The sequence below is a fragment of the Leuciscus leuciscus genome (genome assembly GCF_965113295.1).
Source record: "Leuciscus leuciscus genome assembly, chromosome: 8".
Taxonomy (NCBI): Eukaryota; Metazoa; Chordata; class Actinopteri; order Cypriniformes; family Leuciscidae; genus Leuciscus; species Leuciscus leuciscus.
The window spans coordinates 13083598-13096201 of NC_138732.1; the positions used below are offsets into that span (position 1 = coordinate 13083598).

The 12604-nt window shown below is 35.8% G+C and overlaps 1 protein-coding gene across 3 annotated transcripts in view; it reads right to left on the reverse strand.

The window, feature by feature from the left end:
• lingo2 (leucine rich repeat and Ig domain containing 2) overlaps positions 1 to 12604 on the reverse strand; it is a 275152-nt gene that overhangs the window by 214991 nt on the left and 47557 nt on the right. For all 3 annotated transcript variants that reach the window (XM_082178215.1, XM_082178213.1, XM_082178214.1), the window contains exon 2: positions 640 to 704. The gene's annotated coding sequence lies outside the window, so the exon portion shown is untranslated. The remainder of the gene's footprint in view (positions 1 to 639; positions 705 to 12604) is intronic.

Here is a 12604-nt window from a genome sequence, read left to right on the forward strand (position 1 = left end):
TTTAATAATTGATGATATTTACAACAGAACTGAATCCACACTGAACTGATTCCAGCTGAACAATGACACTATTTTCTTTTAGAGATGCTGTATACAGCCGAAATGAATTCTGTTTGCATCATTGAATCATTTTCCTGTTGTCACTGTAAAGGTACTTGAAACAATCTGTATTGTATAAAGTGCTATATAAATATAGGTGGCTTGACTTGACTTGATATACTTGCAAAGTTTCTTATAGTCAGTAGAATATCTATTGGGGGACCATCAAAATGAAGGTTTTAGCAGATGGTCTATTATTACTCTAATGACTGCTATTGGCATGTAGTTGGAAAGTTACTTATAGCTAGTACAATGTCTAAAGTGAACTATTGAGAGAATGTGTTACCTTTTAATTGTTTTGAATGCTGACTTTAGGAAAACCAAACAGTTTGTTTCTATCCTCTTGTTAATTTTTGTCTCTAAGCATGAGACACATTTTCTTGAAAAAGTGCTCAATCTCCGCCCTTTAACTTATCATACTTATCTTCTAAAAAGAGCCCAAATCCAATGTCTGTCAGCCCATCTCCCCCCACAGAATGGATAGCAGCAGCAATAAAAAATAAAAAAAAGAAAGAGAGAAAAAAAAATTGGGTAACTTACCACACTAAACCAGAACCGTTTGGCATGGTCAGCCTAGAGGCAGGAGAGGAGGCAATGTCCATGGCCTACAAGGAAAACAGAAAAAAAAAAGAAGAGCGAATAAAGAAGAGGAAAACATTCAGAGTTAAACTATAGTAGAAATCACTTAATTAGCACTAGAAGGTAAAAAAAAAAAACACATTGTTAGCAATCTTGTCATTTCAAAGCCAAAGATGGTGTGTGATGCTCGGTGAGCTGTGCTTCACTCATTAGATGACGCAGATTATGACAGAACCAGAGAGTGAGAACAATGGAAAGTGCTTTAGGTTGCAGGGAAAAAGCAGTCTGGTCTCATTGTGTTAATACGTAGGTAATAATACGTCATTTTCAAAGATAGAAACAAACTTTTTGTACGTTTGGATAGATGCTGAAACGTAGGATATGGACGTATCTGCAATATTTAAACGTAACATTACGATTTTACAAAACTTTAACTATTTACGAATCTTTCATATCACAAATATATCTGTATAATTTCCCTTTTACCGTTTTATAGATAAATGTAAGATCCCTTAACCCAACTCCCAAACCTAAACATAACGTTACCCATTTTATACAGAATATAAAAAGGATAAAGTGGACAGAGATGTGTAGGGAAATGGCAGTTGTATTAACAATATAGCAGTAAAATATATTTTGAGCCACTAATCCTACCCATATATACATATATATATATATATATATATATATATATATATATATATATATATGCCCATAACCATTTCTTAAAACAACGTAACGTTAAGCTACAATTATGAAGAAAACAACAGACATGTGTAATCAAAATAATTGATTTATTGCGAAAATGTCAAAACCGGTACCAAAAGTCGTTGACGATGTGTTGTAGTCGCAATCCTCTCTGGCAGTATATAATAGTTTTGTATGAGGTACAGAGCAGAATTTAATGTATTAATCCATAAAAATGTTAATCCGGCTTCGCTCTGTGTGAAGGCGCGCGCGCTTCTCCGTTTCAAATGTAGTTCACCGACTGAAACAGGCATGTCGCAATCTGCGAGAGCCAATGAACGTTGGATATCACTGCCGTAAATCATGTCGTAACGCTTCTTGAAGTCGCAATTTTTGAATTTGAATTCATCACGAGCGCGGGATTTGAGGTTTACGGATGCTGCGGAGAATGGAGATGAAGATCGCTGGATAAATGGATGAATTTGGATCTCTTTCTTGCAAACTGTTACGGCCCTTAATCTAATTTGGCTCTTTCAAAACACACAAAAGACAAGGACCGAACATATAAAAAAATCACAGACGATTGGGGTAGCGTTTCTGACGTCAACCACGCCATAAGTTTTAATGAGAGGATAAAAAAAACACCTCAATAGATAAACAAACAATAATCATAAATCAACAACACAGGTAGGGCAGCTACAAGAAAACAGGAACCCTTAACTAACTACACCTATTGTTCAGGAGAGATCTTACCTAACTCCCGAAAAGAACTGTAACGGGTGAATCTTCCGGGCAACTGCTTACCTTCGCTGTACTAAATAAATAACAAAAAGTGTACTAAGAAAATAACACCACTACCTGGTTTTAAAGAATGAAATAGAATCAGAAAAACAATCATAAGGATCGCTCCAACATGGCGAGGCGAAGCGAGAGTGAACTCGCCGAAATGTCATAAGAGGGAAAAAATAAGAAGAGTTTAAAATGGATCTTCCATGAAATGCATTAAAGAGAAAGTCTGTCCAAGTCTTGCAGTACTCCTGTATGCCCATACTCAAAACAAAACACTTTTTGCACAAGCAACAAACTGAAAAAATAAAAATCTTGGGACAATACATTTTTTCCATGTGTTTACTTAGGATCAATAAAACTAAACAATGGAATCCAGTCAATCACTGCACTCCAAACAGTAAGCCAAAGGTAAACTAGCTTCGAGATTTTAAATAATGCAGTAAAGGTTTTTGTGATAAACTAGTAAAATCTATAAGTCATAAATAATGACAGCATTTATTTATTTTTGTTTATGTTCTGTTTAATAACAAAAATGAACAAAATGTACTCAAGCAGCACACTGTTGCTATGTTTACCTTCTCAGGTCAACGATTTTCTGTTTATGGACATCTATTAACCATTTGTAGAAACATCTTATAGAAGAAATCATACAACAACGCAGAAGAGATGAGTCACTATGTTCCGTTCAGAAAATAACTGAACCATTTATCTATTCAAATATTCATAAATTCAGTAGCAACTGCAGATTGTGAACTTTATGTGTAGGTTAAAGGATTTGCAAAGCCTCAGTAATAATGCAACAACTCTGTTTGCTAACTATTGTCAGGAACAGTTTCCTCTCAGCCACCGCAATCCATTTCACATGAAAATAACCTGAAACATTATCTCCACACTGCTGCTTATGCCCTATTTTTTATTTATTTTTTATTATCAACATTGTTACAACAGGTACATGTTCCTCAGGCATTTATCAGAAATGAAATTTCCCTCTCTCATTAAAGGTAAACCGTTTTAAGCATCTGATAGATCTGGCCTATTGAGCTACTTTTCAGTGATAGTGGATGGCAGGCTTCTTTATATGCATTTCCTAGACAAAAGCATGTCTCTTTGATGTTATTGTTATATTTGAAATAAACCAATAGAGTAAGCTGTAGGTAGAAGTGAAAAAAAAAAGAAGCAGACTATTAGGTCTATAAAAAGCATGCATTATGATGGAAGTGATGCCTTGCGTTTCATTCAGGAGGAATCTTTTTGACACAGAGAACAGATCTTAACTTTTGAGTCAGTCTGAAGCTGGCAGTGAGTGACTGCAATATAGAAAAGATTTGGGTATTAGAACACATGGAATTGGTGAGTAGGTTCCTCGGAGTGTTAAAAGGGAGAGGGCATAGAAAGTTGAAGGACAGCAACAGAGACAAAGTTTGTGAGAGCTTGATAAGCGACGAGACTAGGGTAGTGCAATATTCTGGCACAAAAAAATATCGCAGAACTACAGATTTAAAGTGGTTATGCAACAGATAAAATAAAGTGCACTTTATATAATGAATGTTCATGCATAATAATGTTTTGACTCTTTCTGCAGGTTACATCGATAATTAACTAATACAACTCTTAATGGGTGAGTCATTTACTCATTCATTAAACTGAATCATTCAAAAATGACTCGCTCATACGTTAATGGGCTGCGTCCGAAATCGCATACTCTCTCTACTCTCTAAATAGGTACTTATTTTGAATAAGTAATTACTTCACAACCGCTAAAAAAGGACGTTCCATATAGTATGATTGAGTGTATGAATGTAATCTGGACTACATTCGCCAAGTTGCCCTCATCACGTGACCTACAGCGTCAGTAGCATCGCTTCACTGTCATTAGGCTTGTTCGACTTCATGAGGCGCTACACAAACAGATCTGCTAGAAATGTTGTCCAACTTGAGACAGCGCTGACGCCACATCACTGTGACGTATGGCATTAAAGAGAGCGATTTGAGAGCAGATGGTTGACTCAGCCGGCGCAGCTTCTCAAGAACGGCTGCACAAGCTTTGACGATGACACAGCTGTTTCACGATTGGCCAGATTTACCGCATGACAACGATCACGTGTGTTTCGTGTTTATTCGGACGCCTTCAGTTCCACTAATGCTCACAAATCTGTATTTTTATAACAGTAAAAGCTCTTTTCATGTAGTCGTGATGTAGTAACATGTAGCTCTTTTCAATTGTGTCATGTTTATCAAAATAAAACTGATAAAATCCATAGACCCCAATTCATTGGCATTTAAATAGTATGGGCTTATGTTGAACTTTATTCTTGAGCAGTACATAAAGCATTAAATGAAAATGTCTCTAAAACATCTGTGTATTTGACAAATATTGCATTTATTTCACTTCAGCCGTGATAAAGTATGCAAATACAGCACGTGCACCACTACAGGAAGCAGAAAGTGTCCGACTTCACGTCTCCGTTTTCAGCTCCTCTCCGACTGCAAGCTGCAACTATCGGTTTCATCCAGCCGCATCTGAAGTCAAACACACCTACAGACAAATCCTCTCCCGTGCCTTATGGGATAGTACAGTGTCCATCATATGCAGACTTCAGAATCTCGCCGGAAGTAGAAGGTCATGCAGGTATTTTTTGCCCACTCTTTTATGAGTACCGTGAATTCGAACATATTTATTTTGTCACCTACTGTTTTTCACCTACAATACAGTAGGGAAGTGAGCAATTTCATATGCCATGAGTGAGACATTTAATCATTCACTGAAGTGATTTGTTCAAACACAGTGATTCATTCAGCACGCACAGATAGATGGACGGATGGAATTCTTTTTCATTACGTTAATGTTTATTTCCTGGAATATCTGAAGAATATATTTGGAAACACAATTTGCTGAAGCACATGAATCATCATGGTATTATGTTCAGTTTTACATGCTATTAAATAGATAAAAACTTGGTAATTCAATGACCCTGCATCCCACACATATTCAGTAGTGTATTTACAGTACCATCTGTTCAGTATCACGATATCAATAGCAAGGAAATATAGCGGTAACTGTACCAAAGCAGAAAACTCTGGTAAGGAGCCAGCCGTAAATTAGACTAATGAACAGTGTCTCTGCTTGTATGTGTAAGCTTTTCTGCTATCAGTTAACAGGAGTGAAAAGTTTGTCATTATGCAACATTAGTTTCCATGTCTTTCTCTCAGTTATATAACCTGAACACAGTTGCAAGTCATTAATGGCTTCATTCCATCTATTTTTCTTCTCCTCCTCTTCTGTCCTTTTCTTATTTTCTTTCACTTTTACACACACACAAAATAAAATCTCACCCATTCTTTCTCTATACTTTGATTCAACATTGTTAAAATTCAAATTATGATCATGCAACTAGCACACCCTGAAAGCAAAAGTTGACAACAAGTAAAAATGAGTAGTTGTGCGAATCCTAGTATTTATTTACAGGTATTCATCCATATCTGTCTGCTATGCTGCAGGTGTACAGATGGTAATGCCCTTAAACCAGGCTTTTGCAGAAGCATATCATTGAATTGGTGTTTTTTTCATGTGTGCTGGAAGCCTATTGACTTCAGCTAAAGCTTTCAACTCTTTCTGTCCAGTTGCTGCTCCGGGACATCAACCCTTCAGCCTAGTTCGACTGGACTGAACTCTTTGCAAATTGTATGAGCCCATTCTACTCTCTCAGCTCCTACTTGTTCAAATCCTTGTGAATTAAGGCAGCAGAGTTCACCAGGTCACTGTATTCATCCTTGATTTTGTATCTATATAATGATATAGCCAAGAACTCACCGCACCTTAAAAACTGTCCATATGAAGGTGCATAGACCAAAAAACTCCAAGGGAAATGATAAAAAAAAGTTGTAAAATATTGAAATAGAAAACAATTATTTTAAATTGTAATAATATTTCACACTATTACTGTTTTTACTATATTTTTAATCAAACATTTAATCAAACATAAGAGACTTAAATGATCCAAAGGCTCAAAAGCATAAAAAAATGTACGTAGAGTACCTGGTTCAACAGACATTAATCTACTGATATATGTGCTTATGTAAATATGAAGTGGGTTACTATATGTGAGTAATTTGTTTTGGAACAATTTGGAAATTTACGAAGCTGTTAAAGCCTTACAAAACCTAGGGGAAACTTACAAAACCTAGGGGAAGCTACAATTTGCCTCTTATTGCCAGAAATAGTCATGTTTCACAGTCTCCCTCTGAACCCAGACTTCACGCCTCCAAAACAGAATTATGTATCCCCAGGGTCCAAAAATAAACCTGATTCTCTGTTTGACTTTTGTCACCCTCCTCACATCCCTTTCATTGCCAATCAGAAAAAAAGTCAATACGCTATCAAGCTTTGCCTGAGAAATCTAAGATGGACACAGTGGCAGCGCTCCTGCACACTCTTCACCTCAGGTCTTTGGAGCTATAAAGCAGAATGATTTATGATATTTATTCTCATAAAAGTCTACCATGCTGTCTAGAAGCCACAGATCAGCTCGCAAGAGAACGCTGCTGATGGTGAAGCAGCAGTAAGTAAATACATGGCACCACGAGGCGACAGATAGCATTAGCATTAAGCGCTACCAACCGCCATCGATCAGTTCCGGAGACGCAAATCAGGATGCAAATTTCCAGTTAAACCTCGGGAGCAGTCGACATCAAAGCAGCGCTCAAATGCACCCTGCGTGCCAGACTGCTGATGAAGATAACGTGTGACTGAGCGTCATTGGCTTTGTCTGAAAAACAACAGGAGCCATCAACTCAGCATTAATGCTGATCCACTTATGCGTGCATTCTTTTCTCACTTGTGAGCACCTGAACCTGCTGTGGTCTCAAATACAGAACACTGCCAATCAACATTTTAATACATCACACTCATCTCTAATGACATTTGTGCAAGTCACAGATGTGATGTAGATTACTGTACCATTTGCAGGTAATAGACTACCTAAGTGACGATGGAGATGACTATTGTTTACAGACGCATTAGTATTTGGAACCATTTCTAAAATTGGCAAATATATCCATAAAAAGCTAACAATGGTGTATTTTATGCTGAGGCCCAGAACTCATCCATTTTAAATGCACAGGGGCGAATCCACTAATCACTTATTATAGCACAAAAACCTAAAATTCTGTATTTCTCCAAATTTTTGTCTCCAAGGCTCCAAATTTTCCAAGGCTTCGAAAACTAGGACTGTTAAAATGAAGAACTGCTATTCATTTTGTAATTATGGAAGATTCAAGAACTATGTTTTTCAACAAAAAAAAAAAAGAAAAAGAAAAAAGAAAATGGAGTTTATAAAAAATGCTGATTTCTTTTCATTAAAAAAATATATATAAAAAAATACATTAAAAATGTATTTATTTAAATTCTAACAAATTATTTTATTAATTTAATTAAGTTAAAAAGTTATTTAATAACTAATTTAAGTTATTTTATTAATATTCAACAAGAAACATCTCTTAGTGACCCTTATTTTAATACAATCTATATCTTCCTATCATGTTGATTGCCCCTTGGATGTCAACAAGGTCCGCTTGTTGATTTGCATAATTATTTTAGTGACAATGGGCGCAATTCATTCTTGGTAAATTCCCTACTCAATGTTCGCTGGAATAATTTCAGAATAAACCCTTTAAACCAGAGGCCTCAATTCACATGGTGAGAGGGGAACTTTAATTGAGTTGTCTGCTAGTTCCTAATAAACCATCTTGTGTGCTTTAGTAAACAGTGTCATATTTTCCCAGCGGATGTAGCTGACACATATTAGATCGTGTGAAAAATAGGCCACTGAATGCAAATCACCACCGCCTTTCCCACCACTTAAAAATACCTAATCTACTTTTTGCTTTTTTCCCCCTCTTCGTGTAGATGAGAACATTGCACAAAGCTCAAGTAGAAAGAGTCATGTTGCTTAAAGCAATACACAATACTCTCACAAGCTGGCTTTTACAAAAAAAAAGAAGAAACAAACTAATAAGAGTGTAACTGAGCCTGTGGAGGCTAACATACATGTTTCGTAGTAGGTTATAGGACATAAAAGGAATTAAAGTTCACCCAAAAATGAAAAGTCTGTCATCATTCACTCCAAAACTGTGTGGCTTACTTTCTTCTTTGGAACACAAAAATAATAAAATTTTATACAAATAATACAAATAATAAAAGAAGCTAAAACATAACACCAAAATAGCATCATAAAAATGGTCCAAGTGTTCTGAAACAATAGCTTGTAGAGAGCGAAACAAACTCTTTCTCTGCCACTGTTTTTTTCTTTTGTCAGAAGTTGCCAGTCAACACCAGCATTTTTGATAATTTTCACAAAACTTTCATGGACCCCAGAATATGTTGTTGTCTCTGATTGTTTTAAGCTACATTTTGAATCTTTTGTGTCTTAGACCTCTTCCTGGGTCGACATTTCATATTGTAACATTAGGCAGTTATGATTCAGGGAAATAGTTAAGAGAACTCATGTGAGAATTAAGATATGTCATATTCATGAACATTCTTTTGAGTCAGATATTTTCAATGAATCATTTTATAGTTCACAAAACTGGTCTGAATGATTTGTTTACAAATTGTACTGATCTGGTTCTTAACACTTTCCATGCCATTGACAGAATTTTCCGGCTTTCCGTGTTTTCGCTGTAATATGGTAGGGGGCGCTATGACACATCTTTTGAAAGAGTACTGAATCTCCTGATCAAAACACAGGTGAAGAAGCAGCCGAAACAAGCGATAGAATATGTAATCAGATGCATATGTAAAATAACACAATCATCAACATTAAACAGATATAAATCAAAACTGCCTCATGTTACAGAATGAAATGTCGACCCAGGACGAGCTCTAGGACTGTGAAGCTTTAGGGGTGTTTTCTTTCTGAATCCGATCCAGACTTAAGGCCATTGCACACTGAGTCCGAAATTTTCGTATGCGTTTTTTCGTGTTCGTCAGCCTTAAAATTCGTCACGCTCAGAAACCTTGCACACTGAGTCCGATGCGTATTTATTAAACCTTTGCGGAAAAAAAACGCAAAAAACAAACAAAATGGATTCGTCAAGCAGTGAGTTTGTTGCCCTCTTTCTTCTTAAAAAGAGAAAAAGAAAGAGGAAATATTGGGTCCATCCAATCCTGAGATTGCGCCGAGAGGAACGAGAGTTTCACCTCCTTATCAAGGAGTTGCGAAATTATCCCGAGCGATTCAAAATTTACCTCAGAATGTCAGTGGAACAGTTTGATGCTTTGCTGGCGATACTGGAGCCACATATTAAAAAGACCACCACCAATTTCCGTGAACCAATCGATCCTGAACAGAGACTGGCAGTTTGTCTAAGGTATGGACACACAGACGTTTTTGTTTTTCATACAGTACTTTGTGCTGCGAGACGAAGTGTATCAACCACCAACTTGTCAGACGCCATTCTGGATTTTGTCGTTCGCTTGTACGGTGGCTCTGAATTTTCAAAAAACCTCTCAAAATACTGGCTGTGGATGCGAAAAATGCAGAAAATCGAACCCGATCCGAATTTTTTTAATACGGACGAACGTTTCGTAGACAGTGTGCAAGCGTGATTGACATAAAGTGAGGTCGAATTTTTTTTTTCACGTACGAAAATTTCGGATGCGAATTTCGGACTCAGTGTGCAATGGCCTTTAGTCTTTGACAAAAACGCAGTTTTCTCAAATTTTTGCTCTAAAGTTATAAAAAGAAATATGAAACTGACCCACAATCAAGTGTTGATAAAAAAAAGAATGCATGAAGCTAGAACAAACTGTTTTCTTTTTTTTTCTTTTTTTTTTTGTAAGCAGAGGCTCTGTACTTTCTTTTGATATTTTGCATGTTCATATATCTCTACAACAATATATTCCGGCCATGAACATTTTGTGAAAATTATCAAAAATCCATGGTGGTTGCTGGCAAAAAAAAATAAATGCTGACGAGGAAAGATTTAAGTTCAACACAATGGATACAAGGCCAACTGGAGATAAACATTTTGGTCTGTGTGTCACAAAAAGAAAAATGGAATACTAGTATACGAGTTGCACGGAACATTTCAGACACTTGTATGGTATTTTCTAATTCATAAGAGCACATTATTCACAAAGTCATATGGGTTTGAAACAAAATGAGTGCAAGAATTTGAAACCTTGTATTTTGAGTCGTCTTTGTTTCATTAAAATAAGCATGAAGATTTAACTGTAACAAAAGAAGACTAGCAGCTCTGGTGGAATCAGTGATGTTCCATAATTCATACCAGCAAACATCATTAGTAATTTATGGTGAGGCAACGTTGTGAATGTAGCTGTTAGCAAGAAGAACAAACTCATTGGTCATATTTGCACATATTTTCTGGTTTGGCAGGGGAAAAGCAACACAATTGTGCACTTTTAAACCTCCTAATGTCTTAACTGACTGAGTGAGTTTTTATAAAAAAAATAAAAATAATTTATTAAACTTTACTACAATTATCTAGCTATCAAAAAACCTTTTATTTGAAAACAAATGATCTAAACCTAATAGATGGATTTGAATGGAACATTTTAAATCTTTATTTATTTTCCTTCTGTTAGCAACATTTCCAGCTCTAAAGGAGTAATGCTTTTATATAACACTGATCTATATAACTGCATACTCTCACTATTTTTGTGGACGAAAGTGTCAAATACATAATGTAATAGTGTGTTACCATCTGCTCATGTGTGCCGTTATTAAAAACATGCTCCATTTCAGAGTAAAACAATGCCATTCAAATCCATCTTAATCAGTTCTGATTGCGACTTTGGTGTCAAACATCTAATTTGATGTGATATTATCACACTAAACCTGTTAAGTGATTCAGAACCTGCGGCACAACCCATTCTGGCATCCTTTTCGAGAGCAGGAAAGGTGAGTGAGACCATGATCACTATCAGAAAAATAATAATGCTGATAATAATAGCATTGACACAATTAAAGTGGATATGACTGAGACAGGTTGTGGGAGGAGACTCCAATTCAGACGGGACTCATCGGCTTTTCACTTTACATGCTAATGCAGCAAGCACTAGACCGGCAAAGAAAACCATTTGTATTTTTTTGCAATTAAAATGATTCTCCTAGTTCTCTTTCACTCCCACCAAGTCTCTCTTTCTGTTATTCTCTTCTCTCTGGCACTGGTTAAGAGTCTGTGATGGCACTCAAAGTGAGAGAAATCTCCAGACAAATGAACAGAAACATTGTCATCTAGTAAAAAAAGAGAACAGAAATGAATGTATGCCAGATGCTTTCATCTAAGTCCAATCAGCACTTTCCTAAAACAGAAGTTTGGGAAGGTGCACAGCATTTTTCTTTGTAGAATAAAGTAAAGCCTTTCTAATTAAGTATATGTTCACTTATGAAGGAATATTACAACATAAAACTCATGCAAAATTCTCTTAATCTAGCCATAGCTTTTTCTTACTTTCATTACATTTTCTTCAAACGCCTTTTCCCCCCAGTGGAGTGAAATATGTGAGCGCTGAAGCATGGAAGCAGATTTCAGATCCCTCTCATATCACTCCATCACGAGTACAACATATCCGCTCGAAACGCAATGCACGTCAGCAAAAAATTTACCACATGTTAAACACAGTGTTAAATGACTATTAGCACTCCAAGTGGAACAATATTCCATAAAGTTTTAGAAAATTTTAAAATGTATTATCAGAAGGTCTACGATCTAAATACAAACATTTATATAATATATTATACATTTTTAAAGAATTCTCTTTCTTGCTCACCAAGGCTGAATTTATTTGACCCAAAAGAAATATTCTGAAATATGATTACAATTTAAAATAACTGTTTTACATTTTAATACATTTTTAAAAAGTGATTTATTTTTGTGGTGGCAAAGCTGATTTTTTACCACCCATTATTCCAGTCTTCAGTGTCACGTCAAAATCAGTCTAATATGCTGATTTGGTACTCAATAAACATTTTTTATTAAAATCACTGTTGAAAACATTTGTGCCCTGCGTAATTTTTCTGTATAAACCATGATAAAATTTTTTCAGGATTCTTTAAATAGAAAGTTCAAAAGATACAACATTTATTTAAAATAGTTTGTAACATTATAAATATCTTTACTGTCACTTTTGTTAAATTTAATGCATCCGTGCTGAATAAAACTATTCATAATTATAATAAAACATTTTTAAATCCTCAAACTTATACTGTATGTAGTGAGTGTAGTCTGACGATTAAAGTGGGAAGTCCACTTCCGCTTCATTTCACTCGCATACTCAGCAATCGAGTTGCTGTCTAACTAAAGCTTGAAAGGCAAGATTATAATGAGATACGCAATATACTGGCACTGGTGAGTGTTAATAAGAAACTATGAACAGCGTTCTATTAATTCTCCTGATGCGCTCTGGATGTTTGGCGGATCACCGCTG